This window comes from Saccopteryx bilineata, chromosome 4 (assembly GCF_036850765.1).
Source record: "Saccopteryx bilineata isolate mSacBil1 chromosome 4, mSacBil1_pri_phased_curated, whole genome shotgun sequence".
In the NCBI taxonomy this organism is placed as follows: Eukaryota; Metazoa; Chordata; class Mammalia; order Chiroptera; family Emballonuridae; genus Saccopteryx; species Saccopteryx bilineata.
In genome coordinates, this window is record NC_089493.1 from 136,143,219 (window position 1) to 136,165,690 (window position 22,472).

At 39.6% G+C, this 22,472-nt stretch overlaps 1 protein-coding gene across 2 annotated transcripts in view; it reads left to right on the forward strand.

Moving 5' to 3' along the window:
* FNIP1 (folliculin interacting protein 1) overlaps positions 1-22,472 on the forward strand; it is a 195,481-nt gene that overhangs the window by 58,746 nt on the left and 114,263 nt on the right. The window lies entirely within an intron of this gene.

A 22,472-nucleotide genomic window follows, 5' to 3' on the forward strand; every position in this document is an offset into this window, starting at 1 on the left:
TTTTTTTTTTTTACAGAGAGAGAGTCAGAGAGAGGGATAGACAGGGACAGACAGACAGACAGACAGGAACGGAGAGATGAGAAGCATCAATCATTAGTTTTTCGTTGCGCATGGCAACACCTTAATTGTTCATTGATTGCTTTCTCATAGGTGCCTTGACCGCGGGCCTTCAGCAAACCAAGTAACCCCTTGCTCAAGCCAGCGACCTTGAGCTCAAGCTGGTGAGCTTTTGCTCAAACCAGATGAGCCCTCGCTCAAGCTGGCAACCTTGGGTCTCGAACCTGGGTTCTCCGTATCCCAGTCCGATGTTTTATCCACTGCGCCACTGCCTGGTCAGGCAAGAATTCATCTTATAAATGATTAATTCCCTTCTCTTAAATAGTTTATATAAAATTTTACTTTTTGTAAATGATTTTATACATGTTAGATAATGAGATAAATATAAACAGATTTGGGATCTTTAATGCTAGTAACAGTTTTTCTTTTTATTTTAATATATTTTAAATATATTATTTAATTTGATGAAATATAGTAATCCTACAGCCAAGTAGTTTACTATACTTGTCATTGAAATGTAAATGACAATCATTATGATTTTATTAATATTCTGGGTATAATTGAATTTAGTATGACTAAAGATTAACCGACTATCTTTAGTTTGTTATCTAGTGTATTTTTTTTTCTTCTTTTTTTTTCTTTTTTTTTTCTTCTTTTTCTTCTTTTTTTCATTTTTCTGAAGCTGGAAACAGGGAGAGACAGTCAGACAGACTCCCGCATGCGCCCGACCGGGATCCACCCGGCACGCCCACCAGGGGCGATGCTCTGCCCACCAGGGGGCGATGCTCTGCCCATCCTGGGCGTCGCCATGTTGCGACCAGAGCCACTCTAGCGCCTGAGGCAGAGGCCACAGAGCCATCCCCAGCGCCCGGGCCATCTTTGCTCCAATGGAGCCTTGGCTGCGGGAGGGGAAGAGAGAGACAGAGAGGAAAGCGCGGCGGAGGGGTGGAGAAGCAAATGGGCGCTTCTCCTGTGTGCCCTGGCCGGGAATCAAACCCGGGTCCTCCGCACGCTAGGCCGACGCTCTACCGCTTGTTATCTAGTGTATTGATACTATACACTATGCTATACACTATAATATATACTATAATATAGTGTAACCTATATTTATGTTATTAAAATGTAGTAGTGCCCTGGCCGGATAACTCGGTTGGATAGAGCATCATCCCAAAGCACATGGGTTGTTGGTTTGATCCTGGTCAGGGCACTTAAAGGAACAGATGAATGTTCCTGTGTGTCTCTCTCTCCCTCCCTTCCTTTCTCTCTCTCTAAAATCAATCAAAAAATTTTTAATGTAGTAGTTTATTAAAATGTAGAAAAATCAAGATTTTTCTGATAAGAAAAAAAGTCCTAAATTGATAACTAAGTTCTTTGGAACTGAGATGAACAAATCATGGGATTATTTATCTGTCAGGTTAGAGCAGTGTTTCCCAACCTTTTTTGTGCCATGCCCCACCTTAACCTTTCTAAAATTTTTATGTCCCCCCCTACATAATTTTTAACATTAAAAAATTGATTTGTGCCTTACCTGTGGTGGCGCAGTGGATAAAGCGTCGACCTGGAAATGCTGAGGTTGCCGGTTCGAAACCCTGGGCTTGCCTGGTCAAGGCACATATGGGAGTTGATGCTTCCTGCTCCTCCCCCCTTCTCTCTCTGTCTCTCTCCTCTCTCTCCCTCTCTCCTTTCTAAAATGAATAAATAAAAAATTAAAAAAAATTGATTTGTTCACTTAATAAACATAAATGATAGGTTCTAGGAAGAAATCACTATGAAATTGTTAACAAAACACAGTAAGTAAAATTTCAAAACATATAATGAAAAACATAAATTTAAATTCCAAATAATTTTAATACAGATTTTTCTATGTTAATTTATTATTTTAATTTAGTGTGATCCTTGCGCTTGATGCTTGCTGCACAGAGATTTTATATTAGGTTCCAACTTGGTTAGCTTTAGTCTCGAGTCTCCACGTTGTGTTATATCCAGCCGATTTCTTTTTCTTACCAGTAAATCATTTACAGCACTAAATCCACATTCAGCTAAAAATGAAGATGGAAACGGTAGCAATAGTTTTCTTGCACATTTGGTTGAATTTGGGTATTTGATTTCTGTTTCCTCACAAAGCCATGCCATCGTTCCTTTGATATTAAATAAAGCTTTAACTGACTCATCATTTTTCAATTCTGCGGGTTCTTCTTGATACTGCATATTTAATATATCAGACACATCCACTAACATTGGCTGCATCATCCATGTTGGGAAATCAATTTGTTTTAAATCAGAAAATCTTTCTTTTAAATCAGCTGATAGAATATTCAAATGATTGACAATAACAAGTAAAGCGGTATCAGTTACTTCACATTTTTGGAGCCAATGAAACTGTTTAAAGTTTTTGTTGTTAATATGTTTCTGACATAACTCAATATTGGTAATGAAACCAAATATCTTTGCTTTTGCATCGACAAGTTTTATTTGTTCCTTGAAGTTGCTTATTTAATATATTTAGTTTTTCAAAGATATTGGCTAAATAACTCACAAATGCTTTACCATCTATTGTTAACAGATACTTCATTTCAGGTTTGTCGCTTAAAAAATCACTAAGAGTATCAAACAGTTCCATAAATCTTTTCAAACAGTTTCCTTTAGATCAGGGGTCCCAAAACTTTTTACACAGGGGGCCAGTTAACTCTCCCTCAGACCGTTGGTTGGCCAGACTATAAAAAAAACTATGAACAAATCCCTATGCACACTACACATATCTTATTTTAAAGTAGAAAACAAAACGGGAACAAATATAATATTTAAAATAAAGAACAAGTAAATTTAAATCAACAAACTGACCAGTATTTCAATGGGAACTATGCTCCTCTCACTGACCACCAATAAAAGAGGTGCCTCTTCTGGAAGTGCGGTGGGGGCTGGATAAATGGCCTCAGTGGGCCGCATGCAGCCCGCGGGCTGTAGTTTGGGGACCCCTGCTTTAGATAGCCATCTTACTTCAGTATGAAGTAAAAGTCTCACATGGTCTTCATTTTGTTCTTCACAACATAGCTTGAAAAGACTCTCACATTTGGCACTAGCTTTAATAGCATTAACACACTTTATTACTGTATGGAATACTTCATTCAGAACAGGCGAGATGTTTCAGCTACCAAGTTTTCCTTATGAATAACACAATGCACAAGAATCATTTCTGGATTCGCATCTTTCATCAATTTTAAGCAGCCATTTTTCTTGCCCATCATATTGGGAGCACCATCTGCAGCACAAGATGTTATATTTTCATTGGTATATCATTGACATCTAAGTATTTTTTTAGCTTATTATATATATCTTTGGAGGTAGTGGTGCTTTCTAATCTTTTACAGAACAACAATTCTTCAGCAAAATGTCCTTTATCAATATATCTTACGTAAGTTATCAATACTGCCTCACTGTCTCTCAAAGTTGATTCATCCATTTGCAAGGAGAATTTTCTTGTTTTCAGCTTTTCAATAAGTTGTTTTTCAATATCCTCACTCATTTCGTCTATTCTTCTGCTAACAGAATTGTTACTGAGTGACATAGCTTTTACATCTTTGTCATCTTTTTCAAGAACCGTTTTAAGAAATGCTGATATTGATGGTTTTATTAAATTCTCTCCTATAGTGTGTTTTCTCCAGTTTTAGCGATGAATAAAGAAATTTGATAACTAGCCTCAAGAACACGATTATTAGTTGAAGTACGAGCAGTAAATAGAGACTTTAATGTTGTTCTTTTTTCAAAATTTTTCTTTAAAGTTTTAAAGTAACTCGAATCTGAATTAATATGAGCACTATGTTTCGCCTTCAAATGCGCCTCAAGACGACCTCGTTTCATTGATTCGTTGGTCAAGCATTGCTGGCATAAAAGACAAAAAGGAATCCGCTCATCGTGAACAGCGGGTATGAACCCAAATTTTAAATATTCCTCCGAATATTGACGAGTTTTTTTCTTGCTTGCACCACTCATTTTACTATGGGCTATAATAAAAATAAGATCAATTAAAAACTAATATTAAAATATGTGTTAAAATATATTCAATGTGACATAGAGTAAACGTATACTAAAAATTCATATTTATTTAAATGTATATAACACATTTACTACACTACCACCGCAAATCAAAAGGTATCTATATTTTTTTCCACTTGACAAAATTTTCTGGAAAGTTATGCTTCTAAAATTAAAATTGTCGTGCATGCACTATTATAGCCCCAATAATATTTATAAAATTTCTAGCCCGGATGCAAGAAGTACTTAATAAAGAGTTTAATATTGATAAAAATAAAATCAAATACTTACCAATTATATCTATACAATATATATATGTATATTTATTAAATCAACTAGCTTTTACAACAGTTTTGACTGACACTTATTTCAAATTAACACCAACTGAATGATGTGAAACACTACAGAAGTTGCGATGGGCCAATTAGGTGAGAATAACTGCATTGTTTAGCGAGTTTTTAAAACGTCCGGGGTTCCCTGAGGCAGACGGCACGCTCCGCTGTGAACCCAGGACGAAGTTTACTTGACGATGCCAATCACCCAGTTGATATTTTGGTCTCGTCAAACGAAATTATACTTAATAATTATTTACCGCAATTATTTAAGAATTGCATTTTTTGTTAAATTTGGCACCGATATCTAGCATTGCATTTAAATGGCCCGGGGTGAAAGAGTTAAAGTCGTGTCGAGTCCATTTTCAAATTGCCCCCCTTAACTATCGAAATGCCCTCCTGTGGGGCGTGGGCCCCACGTTGGGAAACACTGGGTTAGAGGATTATAATTTTTTAGAGAAATAATTACTATAGATAAAGCCTATACCTAAAGGACTCCAGTACTAAAGTGGTACTTCCTGAATTAGTGATTCATTCACTCACTTATTCAACAAATTAGTTGCAGTTCTGTTACATTCATTCTCTCTCCTAGCTTCTTTATATTTCTAAGGAAGATATGGAAGCCTGAATAGCCAAAACAAAATATAAAGTTTGTGATTAACCTAGTTGTCAACCTCAGATGAATTTTTACTGTTTACAAAATCAGTTTGAATTATATTGAAAAGCAAAATTGGTGCAATAACGGCATTTTGTTACTGATGATCCTATCTGCTCAAGAAAATTTAAGCACTTCTTTAATATGTGACTAACAACAGAAATGCAATGAATGATACTCTTAGTGATCTCTATCTTTTCTTAAATATTTTTAAGACTTTAAAACCTTTCTGCAGTGCAATTTTTACATGTATTTTATGGTGCCTCTAATTTCCTATATATGGTTTCTCTAATTTTGTATACATTTTGACCTTAGGTCTTTTGACCCCTAAGTTAGGGAGAAGTTATTGATTTCAGTCATTGCCCCTACAAAATATTGAGTTTTTACTGTCTGTATACTGAGCAAATAATTGGTGAATATGTAGTTACGTTTCTCATGCATATATAGATGTTCTTTTAATTAATACTGTAGTGAATTCATAATATCTCAGTTATTGGATACTAAACTTTTCAACACATTAAAAAAGTATCCTTTTACTAGAAATAATTGGAAATTGCTTTCATAATTACTGCTTTTTAAAATGTACAGTAAATATATGAAAAGAAAAAGCTCTCTTATCTGATAAAACTGGGACTTCCAGAAAGTGAGAGGAAGGGAGATAAAGAGAGAAACTTCTGCATGCACCCCAGTCGGTATCCACACGAATACTGTTGTCTGGGGCCAGTGTCCTCGAATTAACTGAGCTATCTTCAGTGCCTGGTGCTAACACTTGATCAGTTAAGCCAGTGGTCCCCAACCCCCGGGCCACGGACCGGTACTGGTCCGCAGAGAAAGAATAAATAACTTACATTATTTCCGTTTTATTTATATTTAAGTCTGAACTATGTTTTATTTTTTAAAAATGACCAGATTCCCTCTGTTACATTCATTTTTTAAGACTCACTCTTGACGCTTGTCTTGGTCACGTGATACATTTATCCGTCCCACCCTAAAGGCCAGTCCGTGATAATATTTTCTGACATTAAACCAGTCCGTGGCCCCAAAAAGGTTGGGGACCACTGAGTTAAGCCACTGGCTGCAGGACAGAAAGCGAGAGAAATGGGGAGAAGAGAGAGGAAGGGAAATAGATGATTGCTTCTCATGTGTACCTTCCTCTGACCAGGAATGAAACCCAGATGTCCAGCTGCTGGGTTGACTATCTATCCATGAGCTGGCCAGCCAGAGCCACCAGATTTATGGAAAAAAGTCAATTGAAGTGAAGAATTTAAACTATCTGTTTTACATTTTTATTTTTAGCTTAAAACATGTAAATATACATTCATTTGATCTACTCTGTTGGTCAGTATGTTTTACAGAGGAAATAGTGAATGTTATGTCTTCATTGTGGGACCAAAAATGAGGATAGTTTAGTTGGTCCCAGTGCATCAGCATCAGATGCTAAAAATAGCTCAGTTGATTCAAGTATCAACCCCAGATGGGATTGCTGAGTGTACTCTGACCTGAGTTCATGCAGAAGTCTGTCTCATTATTTCCCCTCCTCTCACTTAAAAAAATAATTGGAATTAAGAACAAAACAAAGCATAGTATGCATTGGTGGGGTGGTGTAGTGGTGAGCACAGCTGCCTTCCAAATGAAAACATGAATTCTCAAGGCACTTTTGGTCTGCTGTGGATTTTTTAAAGCTACAAATAAAGCTATATAAAATTAGGAAAAAAACTGTTATGTAAAGTTACAAACATTGTAAGATACATATTTTACTTTCAGGAGACATTTAAATTAAACATTGGCTAGTGAGCACCAGATTTCTCTAAAACAAATTTGTTCTACAGGTTTTTAAAAAACTTGGATCACTTTTTCCATGTACAGAAAATATTTCTCCAATTGTATATAATCATTTTGGCTATGGTGCTTTGGGGTTCTGATGGTGACCAGTTCTTGGCATTTTGATGTTGACATTGGGAAAGCTTTTACTTGTCTCTTGTAGTGTAATTTAGCATTCTTCCCTCCATTCATTCCTTTATCATCCTTCCCTTCCTTCCTCAATAAATTATCCTTTACCAAAGTTAATGTTTACCAGTACTGGGGGCTCTTTCTTTTATTCTACATGCATAATTTGAAATTTGGCTACCCTCTCTTTCCATTTCTTGCAGGAGCTTTGGATATTAATGGGTTCTCAAAGTTAGTCAGCATTGCCTTGAATGTATTCATTTCATTGAGACAACAATGATGGATAAGGCTCAGGAAAGACAAACTAACATAGTACCCGGTACGTATTAGGCACTACACAAATAATTATTGAATGAATGAAGTTAAAATCTTCAGGTGTAGCCTGACCAGGCGGTGGCGCAGTGGATTGAGCATCGAACTGGGATGTGGAGGACCCAGGTTCGAGACCCCGAGGTTGCCAGCTTGAGCATGGGCTCATCTGGTTTGAGCAGAGCTCACCAGCTTGAACCCAAGGTCGCTGGCTCAAGCAAGGGGTTACTTTGTCTGCTGAAGGCCCATAGTCAAGGCACATATGAGAAAGCAATCAATGAACAACTAAGGTGTCACAACGAAAAACTAATGACTGATGCTTCTCATCTCTCTTTGTTCCTGTCTGTCCCTATCTATCCTCTCTGACTCTCTCTCTCTGTCTCTGTAAAAAAAAAAACAAAAAAACTTCAGGTGTGATAAGTGTACTGTATAGTCAGAAATTATTCCAGACCCTTTGATGCTATGTAAAAGTGAAAATGTATGGATGATCAATTGGAAGTAGGGGGTAGAGAAAAAGAAGCAAGTTCATGAAATTTCAATTTTAAGATGATTGATGAAGCAGAAGAGTTGTTGGTCAAACAGAATAAAAAGGTGAATTATTTAGTTTTTTTTTTCCTTTTTAAAAAATTTTTTTTGAGGAGAGATAGTGAGCCAGACCAGGATCCACCCAGCATCCTCCGTGTGGGGCTGATGCTCGAATCACCTGAGCTATCCCCAGCACCTGAAGCTGACTGCTTGGACAAACTGAACAATCTTTAATGTCAAGGCTGACACTCAAACCAGTCAAGCCACTGGTTGAGGGAGGAGAAGGGGGAGAAGAAGAGGCAGAGAAGCAGATGGTTGCTTCTCCTGTATTCTCTGACCGGGAATCGAACCTGAGACATCCATATGCTGGGCCAATGCTCTGTCCACTGACCCAGCTGGCCAGGGCTTAAGTATTTTCTGTAAGTGTGACAATTATTAATGTGTTGAGATACAGACTAGCATTAAGCCTAGTGTTTCTCAACCTTTTTTTTTTTTTTTTTTTTTTACATTATGGTCCCCCTAAGGAGCCTTTCTTAGACATTCTTTTCCTTAATCTCTACCCTCCCTCCCTGAAATTCTTTTATTTGTTCTTTTTAGAGAAACAGAGGCAGAGAGACAGATTCCCACTTGTGCCCCAACCAGGATCCACCTGGCAAGGCCACTAGGGGGTGATGCTCTGCCCATCTGGGGTTGTAACTCCATTGTTCAGCAATGGAACCATTTTTTTAGCCCCTGAGGCAGAGCCTATGGAGCCATCCTGAGCTCTTAGGCCAGTTTGCTCAAACCAGTGGAGCTATGGCTGCAGGAGAGGGAGAGAAAGACAGAGGGAGAAGGAGGAGGGGTGGAGAAGCTGGGGGTCGCTTCTCCTGTGTGCCCTGACTGGAAACCAAACCCAGGACATCCACATGCTGGGCTGATATTCTACCACTGACCCAACTGGCCAGGGCCACCGAAATTCTAATACCACAGATTTACTGTGTATTTGCATAAGCATTGTGGTCCTTTGGAAGCCACACCTATTTTAATATCTTAAAGACTTTTGTCTTCCTTCCTCCCCAGCCCTCTCCCCTCAAGAACCAAATTTGCCTCCTTGGAAGCCACCTTGTTCTCATTGACAGTGCATAATTTAGCCCTAATTTAGCAGTTATAGGAATTCATATATTCCTGAGGTACAGGTGTCAATATGTAAAGGCTGTGTCTATTCCAGTATGTTTACTTAATTTGTTTGGGGTGTGTGTGTGTGTCAGAGACAGAGAGAGACAGAGAGAGGGACAGGAAGGGAGAGAGATGAGAAGCATCAGTTCTTCATTGTGGTTCTTTAGTTGTTCAGTGATTGCTTTCTCATGTGCCTTGACTGGGGGACTACAGCAGAATGAGTGACCCCTTGCCCAAGCCAGTGACTCTGGGCTCAAGCCAGCAACCTTGGACTTCAAGCCAGTGATCTTTTCAGCTCAAGCCAGCAACCTTTGGGCTCAAGCCAGCAACCATGGGGTCATGTCTATAATCTCATGTTCAAGCCAGTGACCCCGTGCACAAGCTGGTGAGCCTGTCCGTGCTCAAGCCAGCGACTTCAGGGTTTTGGACCTGGGTCCCAATCCAACGCTCTATCCTCTGCACCACGGCCTGGTCAGGCCAGCATGTTTACTTTCTATTGGCATTCTTTGAAGGTGTTAGATAAAAAACATGCAGAGCAGATAAGTTGACATAAACTATAAATAACATCTGTGGAGAGTCTTAAAATAGTTTGTGGTTCATCACTGAGTAATTTTCTCACTAATGTTTAAGTTAATGTGCTGAACACTGTAGCTTAATTCTGAGGAAAGTTTTGCTGTAGTATATAAATAATTTTTATGAAGGTAGTAGTGTACTAACAGTGTACTTAACACTGTTTGTGATTTGGCTTAGTTATGTCTTCAGTTAAATTTTGATGAAAAGAGGCAACACGAGCCTGACCTGTGGTGGCACAGTGGATAAAGCATTGACCTGGAACGCTGAGGTTGCTGGTTCAAAACCCTGGACTTGCCTTGTCAAGGCACATCTGGGAGTGATGCTTCCTGCTCCTCCCCCCAAGCTCTCTTGCTCTTCTCTAAGGTGAATAAATAAAATCTAAAAAAAAAAAAAAAAAAAAAAAAAAGAGCAACATGATGAAGTGATGAAGTAGCAAGCATGGTGGATTAGACATCAGAAGATTTAGGTTCTAGTATAATAAAGGGTTATTCCAAACCCTTTTTTAGTGCTGATCAGAAGTGAATACCAGCAGATTAGCAGAGATAGGAGTGAAAGGAAAGGAAGAGACCAGCAGCACTAACCAGAACAGTTACTTTAGGTAGGTCATTTTTGCTTCCCTTGCATTTGAAAAATGAAAAACTTAGGATGTCTATATAACCATTTAAAATTATTGGCCTATATTAAAATGTTAAGGGAGAGTGAGGAGACCTTGGTTCTTTTTGTGAAGAAAGAATTCAATCAAGAGACAAAATATAGCAAGTACAGGAAGAATTTATTGGCCGTGCAAGAAGAAAGAGGAAAGGGGGACTTGGAGACAGGTTCGGGGGTGAGCCTGGGACAAGCTGCCGCTGTCACTGCTCCCCTGGTTACAAGTCTTGGGTTTCTTACAGCTGATGAAAAATAGAGGGGCGCCTGACCAGGCGGTGGCGCAGTGGATAGAGCGTCGGACTGGGATGCCGAAGACCCAGGTTCGAGACCCCAAGGTCGCCAGCTTGAACGCAGGCTCATCTGGTTTGAGCAAAGCTCACCAGCTTGGACCCAAGGTCGCTGGCTCGAGCAAGGGGTTACTTGGTCTGCTGAAGGCCCATGGTCAAGGCACATATGAGAAAGCAATCCATGAATAACTAAGGTGTCGCAACGAAAAACTGATGATTGATGTTTCTCATCGCTCTCCGTTCCTGTCTATCTCTCTCTCTGTCTCTGTAAAAAAGAAAAAGAAAAAGAGAGGGGCAAGGAATATGTGCTTGGGGGAAAGAATGGGAGAAGGGAAAGGGAAAGGCACAGAGAGTGCCTTGGGACCTCTGCCCTAAGGGATATTAAGGGTGGGGATTTTATGAGAGGTCCCAGGAGAGGATCTGAACAGAATATTTATCAGGTTTCCAGATGTGTTCTTTTGGGGTCATGTTCTCCACTGATTGGTTTGTGCTAGAGCAGGGAATTGTTAGTGCAGCTGGTCCTGAGGTCATCCATGGCTTTTGTCTGTTTTCCTGCTTTTCTGGGCCTGTTGCTGAAACACAACAGAGGCCTAGATGTTATCTCTAGGGGTTAATGCTTAAATGCTATTCTCCAGCTTTTCTGTTTGTTCCTCCTCTAAGAGGGTCTAAAAACACATGACTGGTTATATGCCAAAGGAGGAGAGGTCAGGAGAGAGTCTAAATTCTGTGACTAGTGATATGAAATCAAGGAGTCTAAACTGCATGACCAGCTGTAGTGCCCAGTGGCTGAGGCCAGGCAGATTCACATTGGATTCTAGCACATGGTGGAGAAACTGTGGAGCCAGAAAGTGTAGGGCCATTTCTGTTTATTAGAGTCTCTCAATGGCAGATGAGTAAACAGGCAGAGGAAAACCCCCTTCTTAAGGCATCAGATGAACAAACAACAAAACGGCCCCTCACAGTGGTGGGCAGGCAATCCGCAATCCAACCTGAGTCAAACTACCCATAGCCTTACATAGGCTATGCACATGTGGCTCTGCCACGTGCTCATGCACTGATTGTGCAAAGTACAAGCAAGCAAGCCTAATGTTGCTGTTTTCCCAACAGTCCACCTCCTTAGGATTGCTCGCCTCACAATCTATGTGACAGGTATCTTCTGTAATGGTTCCTGTGCGAGGAGTGAGGTACATTACAGAAAAAGACTACAGCAACAGCATAAGTTATACATAATTACAAAGGTGCCCTTCACAATGCCTCCCTGAACACTGTGCCCAGGGACTAAACTGGAGGCCCACCACTAGCCCTTTTCCCCATGGTAGGCAGGAGGGCCTGTATAGTCCAGGGCTATGTCTGTTGAAGCTGTTAAAGTATCCTTGGTACATTTCTGCAACTGGATGGGAGCAACTGCAGGGTGCAGGAGGACCTCCACAGGTGACCCCCCCTCTCTCATACTGTCCATAAGCAGCATGTCTATCCAACAAGGGAGCCAGTGGCCCCTTCTTGTTGAAGTCCCTGCTTCAAGAATCAATTATACTGCTCATTGATCAGTCCACAGTAGCACAGCTGTCTTTACAAATCACTCAAGATGAAGGTCCATTACAGGCAACTAGCCATACAGCTCTTTATTAATGGACCTCAGTGCCTTTCCATAAGTGCTTTGTCTATTGCCACAAACCCCATACAAACCCCTCAGCAAGCTCACAGATCTTGAAGAGGTCAAACATATTCAAGTCCTGTGCTGCTCTGACAGTTCTCTTAGCTGCTGTAAAAGCACTTATTATCCTCTAAGGTCAACACCTGCTGCACATTAGACCAATTCCACATGGTGCCTCTGGTTCCAGCTCATCCATGTTAATGGGTCCCTCAGCCTTCCCTCTATTCAAACGGAAACAATGGGTCCTCCTCTCTCTCAGCTGTCTCCATCACATAATCCTGTAACTGTGTCACCTGACACCAACCATTTTATTGTAGCTGCTGGGGCTGTTCGTTTCAGCAGCTGGAACTTCTGTTCTGGTTTAGCTGCTAAAGCTCTAAAAGAACTTTAATAGATTTGCTATCTAATTTCTCCCTATCGGCCCCAGCCGCAATAAAATCTACCCAAATCTGTGTTCAGGTAACCTTTATAGGCCTGTTTCTCTTGTTGGTTGAGAGTAGGAAGGTGGGCAGCACAGGCCATAGCTCACACAGCTTTATTATTTTGTGCTGCCTCCACCTCCCTCAAATCTGTCACCATCTGTGTAACCATATTGATGGGCTGCCCCGCATAGGGGCTCAAGATAGCCACTAGTGACCCAAAAAGGGCTGATGAGCCCTACAGAGAATATGGTCCCTCATTCCTGCCATAAATACTTCCTCATCTGGCCCACAGGGCCTTCAGGTTGAAAGCAGCATTCTTCATTCCTAGTTACTGGAGGACCTGCCACTTCTCAGAATACAACTGCCACTGATTCACTGCCCCCGGCAAGTCTCCAGCATTTTGCTAGACTATACAAATGGCATCCGTCACCCATTTTAATAGGGTATAACTTCCTGGGTTGTCATGGCAGTTTTGAAGATGCTACCTCAAGGAGGAGTGCGTGATAATGGTGGCTTATTTCTCTATCTCAGTTCCAGAGAGCATGATGCCATCCACCCCCTGTGTCTCACAACCACAGCAACCAACTTGCCAGGGACTCAGTGGGTTTCTGCCTGAATTTCACCCCCAACTCCATCAACTCTGTCTGGGTGTAGGGCCAGACTCTACTAGTGTGGAGGGTTGTGCCTGCCCCTGAGGCACTCTTGGCTGCTGTGTTTTTACCTTCTGGGTAACTACAAGCTGGGCTCTGAGTCTGCAGATGGCAGTTTCAGCCCGAACCACCTCATCTTCAGAAGAGGAGGAGTTGGAAGCACCTGCTACCATCAGCTCAGCCACTCCACCAACATAGATGCTGCTCCTTCAGCGACTGCTTTGGCTCTTGCAGCTGCTGGCTTTCAGCTTGAAGCTGGAACTCAAGCGCTTGAACTCACAGTTGTTTCTCTAACAACTGTTGCTGCCAACATTCAGCTTCTAGGGCAAACTGCAACTCTTGGACCTGTAATTCCTTCTCAAGGGACTGTGCCAATTCTAGGCACTGTTGGTGTTCAGCCTGCATTTCACACTGCAGCTCTCGAAAACAATCAGCACTCGTTTCAGTTTAAGCTGTTGTTGGTTCTCAGCCTGTAGCCTGAACTGCAGTTCGCAGCGCCATTTGGTTGCTCCCCTACCGCCCACCATGAAAGCTGGAACGCCCACTAGTGGGCAGAAGGGACCAGGTTGACCAGCACTGCAAAAGTGGGCATTTTGTGTTTTTTTTTTTTTAATTTTTTTAATTTTTATTTTTTTACAGAGACAGAGAGAGGGATAGACAGGGATGGAGAGAGATGAGAAGAAGCATCAATCATCAGTTTTTCATTGCAACACCTTAGTTGTTCATTGATTGCTTTCTCATATGTGCCTTGACTGTGGGGCTACAGCAGACCAAGTAACCCCTTGCTCAACCCAGTGACCTTGGGTGCAAGCTGGTGAGCCTCACTCATACCAGATGAGCCAGTGCTCAAGCTGGTGACCTCGGAGTCTCGAACCTGGGTCCTCTGCATCCCAGTCCGACGCTCTATCCATTGCACCACCACCTGGTCAGGCCAAAAGTGGGTGGTTTTTATAAAAAGGTTCACCATTACGGCTTTAGAAGAAACCTCTCCATTTCTGGTACATACTCTGAAGATCTGAAGAAGTACAAATGTCCTCCCAGATAACTTTGACCAGCTTTTCTTTTTTGAACAACAATTGACTCAAGGAATTTCTTTTGTAAGGTCAAAACAACTTCGCAAAAGATTTTCATTTAAATATAAACTTTGTCATTTCCATCTCTGTTCTTATTCAGGCATGTCCCTAAGTCTAAGCTCCTTTTTACACTGTATTTCTCCACTGGAATGGTTCTTGAAGAGTACTAAAGACCACCACATTGATGAATTTCATAGACACTTGTAGTTTTTAAAAATTTTGGCCTTTCTGCAGCATTTGGCACTATGTACTATTCTTTTTATCATCTTCATCTTACTTGACTTTTGAAATGACCTTTTACCATGAGTTTTCTCTTTTGTCTCCAGTGGTCTGTGTTTACTGATCTTCTTAGCTTTCCTGCTTTTCTTTTTTCTGTTCCTAAAATATTACTGGGTCTTAAAATTCTAGTTTATTAGTCCTTCACTTTCCTTTCTCTTTTCTTTTTTTTTTTTTTTGTTTGTTTGTTTTTCAGCTTTATTGAGATATAATTGACAAATGACTGTAAGTTTAAGGTACATAATGTGATGAGTTGATAAAATTACAAGGTGGGGTAAAAGTATTTTTTACAGTTGTGAGTACGTGAAACACAGTTTATTCTTGTGTTATTATTTTTAATTATTATATGGTTTTTCATATGAACAACTATAAATCTACCTCATCCCCACCTTGTATATATTGTACAATTATTACCACATTAAGGTTAGTGAACACATCTATTACCTGTGCATGTGTGTGTGTGTGATGTGCACCTTTATCATCTACGATGTCCTGAGCAACTTTCTTTTTTTTTTTTTTTTTAAATAATTTTATTTTTTTAATGGGGTGACATCAATAAATCAGGATACATATATTCAAAGATAACAAGACCAGGGTATCTTGTCGTTCAATTATGATGCATACCCGTCACCCAAAGTCAGATTGTCCTCTGTCACCTTCTATCTTGTTTTCTTTGTGCCCCTCCCCCTCCCCCTTTCCCTCTCCCATTCCCCCCTCCCCCCCGTAACCACCACACTCTTATCAATGTCACTTAGTTTCACTTTTATGTCCCACCTATGTATGGAATAATGCAGTTCCTGGTTTTTTCTGATTTACTTATTTCGCTTCGTATCATGTTATCTAGATCCCACCATTTTGCTGTAAATGTTCCGATGTCATCATTTCTTATGGCTGAGTAGTATTCCATAGTGTATATGTGCCACATCTTCTTTATCCAGTCATCTATTGACGGGCTTTTTGGTTGTTTCCATGTCCTGGCCACTGTGAACAATGCTGCAATAAACATGGGGCTGCATGTGTCTTTACGTATCAATGTTTCTGAGTTTTGGGGGTATATACCCAGTAGAGGGATTGCTGGGTCATAAGGTAGTTCTATTTTCAGTTTTTTGAGGAACCACCATACTTTCTTCCATAATGGTTGTACTACTTTACATTCCCACCAACAGTGTATGAGGGTTCCTTTTTCTCCACAGCCTCTCCAACATTTGCTATTACCTGTCTTGCTAATAATAGCTAATCGAACAGGTGTGAGGTGGTATCTCATTGCTGTTTTGATTTGCATTTCTCTAATAGCTAAAGAAGATGAGCATCTTTTCATATATCTGTTGGCCATTTGTATTTCTTCCTGGGAGAAGTGTCTGTTCATATCCTCTTCCCATTTTTTTATTGGATTGTTTGTTTGTTTGTTGTTGAGTTTTATGAGTTCTTTGTATATTTTGGATATTAGGCCCTTATCTGAGCTGTTGTTTGAAAATATCATTTCCCATTTAGTTGGCTTTCTGTTTATTTTGTTATCAGTTTCTCTTGCTGAGCAAAAACTTCTTAGTCTGATGTAGTCCCATTCATTAATTTTTGCCTTCACTTCTCTTGCCATTGGAGTCAAATTCATAAAATGCTCTTTAAAACCCAGGTCCATGAGTTGAGTACCTATGTCTTCTTCTATGTACTTAATTGTTTCAGGTCTTATGTTTAGATCTATGATCCATTTTGAGTTAATTTTAGTACAGGGGGACAAACTGTAGTCCAGTTTCATTCTTTTGCATGTGGCTTTCCAGTTTTCCCAGCACCATTTGTTGAAGAGGCTTTCTTTTCTCCATTGTGTGTTGTTGGCCCCTTTATCAAAAATTATTTGACTATATATATGTGGTTTTATTTCTGGACTTTCTATTCTGTTCCATTGGTCTGAGTGTCTATTTTTCTGCCAATACCATGCTGTTTTGATTGTCGTGGCCCTATAATAGAGTTTGAAGTCAGGTATTGTAATGCCCCCAGCTTCATTCTTTTTCTTTAGGATTGCTTTGGCTATTCGGGGTTTTTTATAGTTCCATATAAATCTGATGATTTTTTGCTCTATTTCTTTAAAAAACGTCATTGGAAATTTGATGGGAATTGCATTGAATTTGTATATTGCTTTGGGTAATATAGCCATCTTGATTATATTTATTCTTCCTAGCCAAGAACAAGGTATATTCTTCCATCTCATTATATCTTTTTCAATTTCCCTTAACAATGGTTTATAGTTTTCATTATATAAGTCCTTTACATTCTTTGTTATGTTTATTCCTAAGTATTTTATTTTTTTTGTTGCAATCGTGAAGGGGATTATTCTTTTGAGTTCCTTCTCAGTTGTTTCATTGTTGGCATATAGAAAGGCTATTGACTTCTGAATGTTAATTTTGTATCCTGCGACCTTACTGTATTGGCTTATTGTTTCTAGTAGTCTTTTTGTGGATTCTTTGGGGTTTTCGATGTATAGGATCATATCATCTGCAAAAAGTGATACCTTTACTTCTTCTTTTCCGATATGGATGCCTTTTATTTCTTTGTCTTGTCTGACTGCTGTGGCGAGAACCTGTAGTACCACATTAAATAAGAGTGGAGAGAGTGGACAACCCTGTCTTGTTCCTGATTTAAGGGGGAAAGCCTTCAGTTAGTGCCATTTAATATGATGTTAGCTGATGGTTTATCATATATGGCCTTTATCATGTTGAGATATTTTCCTTCTATACCCATTTTGTTGAGAGTCTTAAACATAAAATTGTGTTGTATTTTATCGAAAGCCTTTTCTGCATCTATTGATAAGATCATGTGGTTTTTGTTCTTTGTTTTGTTGATATGGTGTATTACGTTAACCGTTTTACGTATGTTGAACCATCCTTGAGATTGATCATGATGTATTATTTTTTTAATATGTTGTTGTATTCGATTTGCTAGTATTTTGTTTAGTATTTTAGCATCTGTATTCATTAGAGATATTGGTCTGTAGTTTTCTTTTTTTGTGCCATCCTTGCCTGGTTTTGGTATGAGGGTTATGTTGGCCTCATAAAATGTGTTTGGAAGTATTGCTTCTTCTTCAATTTTTTGGAAGACTTTGAGTAGAATAGGAACCAAGTCTTCTTTGAATGTTTGATAAAATTCGCTGGTATAGCCGTCAGGGCCTGGACTTTTATTTTTGGGGAGGTTTATAATGGTTTTTTCTATTTCTTCTCTACTGATAGGTCTGTTTAGGCTTTCTGCTTCTTCTTGACTCAGTCTAGGAAGTTTGTATTGTTCTAGGAATTTATCCATTTCTTTTAGGTTGTTGAATTTAGTGGCATAAAGTTTTTCATAGTATTCTACAATAATTCTTTGTATATCTACGGTGTCCGTGGTGATTTCTCCTCTTTCATTTTGGATTTTGTTTATATGAGTTCTTTCTCTTTTTTCCTTGGTAAGTCTTGCCAAGGGTTTGTCAATTTTGTTGATCTTTTCAAAGAACCAGCTCCTTGTTCTATTAATTTTTTCTATAGTTTTTCTGTTCTCTAATTCATTTATTTCTGCTCTGATTTTTATTATCTCCTTTCTTCGGCTGCTTTTGGGTTGTCTTTGTTCTTCTTTTTCTAGTTCCTTAAGGTGGGAAGTTAAGTGGTTCACTTGGGCTCTCTCTTGTTTGTTCATATATGCCTGAAGTGATATGAACTTCCCTCTTATCACTGCTTTTGCTGCATCCCATAGATTCTGATATGTCGTATTGTCATTTTCATTAGTCTGTATAAATCTTTTGATCTCTGCACTTATTTCTTCTTTGACCCATTCATTTTTTAAAAGTATGTTGTTTAGTTTCCACATTTTTGTGGGATTTTTTTCCTCTTTTTTTGCAGTTGAATTCTAGTTTCAAGGCTTTATGATCAGAAAATATGCTTGGTACAACTTCAATTTTTCTGAATTTGCTGATGTTGTTTTTGTGGCCCAACATATGGTCAATTCTTGAGAATGATCCATGTACACTGGAGAAAAATGTATACTCAGTCACTTTGGGATGAAATGTCCTGTAGATGTCTATCATATCCAGGTGCTCTAGTGTTTTGTTTAAGGCCACTATGTCTTTGTTGATTCTCTGTTTGGATGACCGATCTAGAGCCGTCAGCGGTGTATTGAGGTCTCCAAGTATGATTGTATTTTTGTTAGTTTTTGTTTTAAGGTCAATAAGTAGCTGTCTTATATATTTTGGTGCTCCTTGGTTTGGTGCATATATATTAAGAATTGTTATGTCTTCTTGATTCAGTGTCCCCTTAGCCATTATGAAATGGCCATTTTTATCTCTGAGTACTTTTCCTGTCTTGTAGTCAGCATTATCCGATATGAGTATTGCTACACCTGCTTTTTTTTGGATGTTATTTGCTTGGAGTATTGTTTTCCAGCCTTTCACTTTGAATTTGTTTTTATCCTTGTTACTTAGATGAGTTTCTTGTAGGCAGCATATAGTTGGATTTTCTTTTTTAATCCATTCTGCTACTCTGTGCCTTTTTATTGGTGAGTTTAATCCGTTTACATTTAGTGTAATTATTGATACTTGTGAGTTCCCTATTGCCATTTTATATCTTGCTTTCTGTTAGTTTTGTGTCTTGTTTGATCCTTCTCTTTCGTTTTTCTATCTTTTGTTTTTATTTGGTTGTATTCCATACATCTTTCCTCTGTTGCTATCTTTTTTATCTCATGTGCTTCTGTGGTGGTTTTTTCAATGGTGGTTACCTTTGAGTAATGAAAAGGGTCCCTACCCTGTTCATTGTAGCAAACTATTTTGTGAGTACTTTTGCACTCCATCGTCCTTTGCTACTGTTAATCTCCATCTTCTCCCCCTCTTTCTTTTTGTTGTTGTCACAGTTTAAATTTGGTTTTATTGTGTTCTTCTTGGAGCTTTTACTTGTGGCTCTGTTTTTTTTTTGTTCTTTGTATCTGATTGGAGAACCCCCTTTAGTAATTCCTCGAGTGGGGGTTTTCTGATGATAAATTCCCTCATCTTTTCTGTATCTGTGAATGTTTTTATTTCTCCTTCATATTTGAAGGATAGCTTTGATGGGTATAGTATTCGTGGCTGAAAGTTTCTCTCTTTCAGGACTTTAAATATTGGGGTCCACTCTCTTCTAGCTTGTAGAGTTTCTGCTGAGAAATCTGATGATAATCTAATGGGCCTTCCTTTATATGTTGTATTCTTCTTTTCCCTGGCTGCCTTGAGAATTTTTCTTTGCTGTTGGTTTGTGTCAATTTCATTATGATATGCCTTGGAGTAGGTTTGTTGGGGTTAAAAAAACTCGGAGTTCTGTTTGCTTCTTGAATTTGAGGCTTTAGTTCTTTCCACAGGCTTGGGAAGTTCTCATCTATTATTTGTTTGAGTATGTTCTCCATTCCATTTTCTCTCTCTTCTCCCTCTGATATACCTATTATTCTTATGTTATTCTTTTTGATGGAGTCAGATAATTCTTGTAGGGCTATCTCATTTTTTTTAATTTTTGAGTCTCTTTCTTCTTCTCTCTGTTGTGCCTCAAGTTGCTTGTCTTCTATTTCACTGATCCTCTCTTCTATCTGACCTGTTCTATTAGCTAAGCTTGTTACTTCGTTTTTCAGCTCGTGAATTGAGTTTTTCATCTCTGTTTGATTTGTTTTTATAGTTTCAATTTCTTTGGACATATATTCTTTGTGTTCATTGAGTTGTTTTCTGAGCTCCCTAAATTGCCTTTCTGTGTTTTCTTGTATATCTCGGAGGATTTTTAGGATTTCTATCTTGAATTCTCTGTCATTTAGCTCCAAGGTTTCCAACATATTAAATTTTTTCTCCATAGATTTTTCCTCATCTAGCTGTGTTACCTCTCTTTCTTTTGTATCCATGATATTCGATTTTCTCTTCCTTAATGGCATCTGAGGGTGGTTTTGTTGATAGTATTAATGAGATTTAATAAAGAATAAAAAGTTAAAAAATAAAAAATCAAAAAGAGTTGTTTTAAAAAAAAAATTAATAATGAAATAAAGAAAAATAAAATAATAATTTTTAAAAAAAGGAAATTATTCCCCCCCTCCTTTTTTCCTCTCCTCTCCCCTTTTTCTTGAGAAAATCTTGTGGTGAACTGTGAATTATAACAAACAATGCCTGTGATGGAGGTCCTGAATTGGGGAAAAGTAATAAAGGGGGAAAAAAAAAAAAAAAAAGGAAAAAAAAAAGGGGGGGCGGTATGGACCCACAAAAAGCAAATAAGGAAAAAATTTGGGTCAAGAATAAAATGATTTGCTTTTAGGTGTTGGTGTTGTCTAAGAGTTATGATGAGAGGAATAAGAGAACAGAAAAATGGGGGGACAAATTAAAAAAATACTATTGTATTTAGTGGAACAAGAACTAGATAAAATGGAGAGCCAGGGATGGGAGCACTGCTAGTGAGTTAAAAAGGTGAAGTAAAAAAACCCCAAAATGCCACAAACATAAGTTTGAGTCCCAGATAAGATAATTTGTTTGTTATTGAGGTTTGAATGAGAGGAGATGTAAAGGAGAAAGGAAGAAACTAATATAGAGGGAGAAAAGAAAGAGAGAGAGAGAAAAAAAGAGGGAACCAGTAAAAGAAGAAAAAGGAAAGGAGAGAGAGAGAGTTAAGGGTTTTGGAGTGCAACCCTCATAGAGAGAAAGGAAGAGGAGAAAAAAGATAATGGGAGATGTAACACTTATGGGTAGTGTAGTTCAAGGAGAGGAGAGAGTAAGACCGGCAGAGAGTTAATTGGCCAAATTGGAGGAGGAAAAAAAGTATCAAGAATGAAGATAAGAGAAACAAACGAACAAATATAATAAAATGGGATAGGTTATAAAGTCTGCAGATTATTCTTGATTTTGAGAGGTTATCTTCTTGTTTTTTCTTTTCTCTCCCTCTTCCTGGTCGGTGACTCTGTACCCCAGGTTCTGCCCCTTTGGCACGCTCAGGTAGAGGTTTGCAGTTGATAAGTCTCTATGGCAATGTCATGTATTGTGCTTTAGTCTCGTTGGGAGTCAAGGCTCATTAGCTTTCATAGGCTCTGACAGTGAGAGAGTCCGTGTTCCTGGAGCCTTTCTCCTAGTCTTTCCTTCCTCAATTAGTAGCCTGATAATCCAGCTATGGGGTTGTTGGTGCCTCTGCCTGGATAGTAAGAAGTTCAAAGAGCTGGCAACTCCCCACTCTATTTCCACTCAGCACAGGGCTCTGGGTAAGGCTCAGTCAGTCAGAGCTGCTAGCATAATCAGGCGGGCTTTCCGCCCACTCAAAGACATCTGGCTCTGCCACTCTGTCCGGTAACACAGGCGGGCACCCACTTCCGGGGTGCTTGGAGGAAACTCTCATTCACTATCTGCGCGCGCAGACCAGGATATCCGGCCAGTAGTCTCACGCTCTGAGTGAAACCCCCAACTGCATGGAAATTTGCAGCGCTGGAATTTGCTCTCGCTCCGTCCCCGTGCGCGGCTTTTGCAAGGCGCTGGGGCGGCCCGAGATTCCGCTTTTGCCCACACAAAGGCCCCTGACTCTGCCCCTCAGTGTGATAACACGGGCGCGCACTGCCGAGGCACTCGGAGGAATCGCTCACTACCTATCTGCGCACGCACACCAGGATATGAGGCCGGCCGCGTTTCCCTGAGTGAAACGCTCACCAGCACGGAAAATTTCCACCGTTGGAATTAGTTCTCGCTCCCTCCCGTGCGCGGCTTTCCCAGGGCGCTGGGGCTGCCCAGAGATTCTGCTTTCGGCCCACAGAAAGGCCTCTGACCCTGCCTCTCTGTGGGGCAACACGGACACCCACTTCTGGGGCTTAGGAAGAGATCTCTCGCCCACTAACTGCGCACCAACCAGGAGAACGGGTAAAATGGCTGCCCTGCTTGTCTTTCTTTG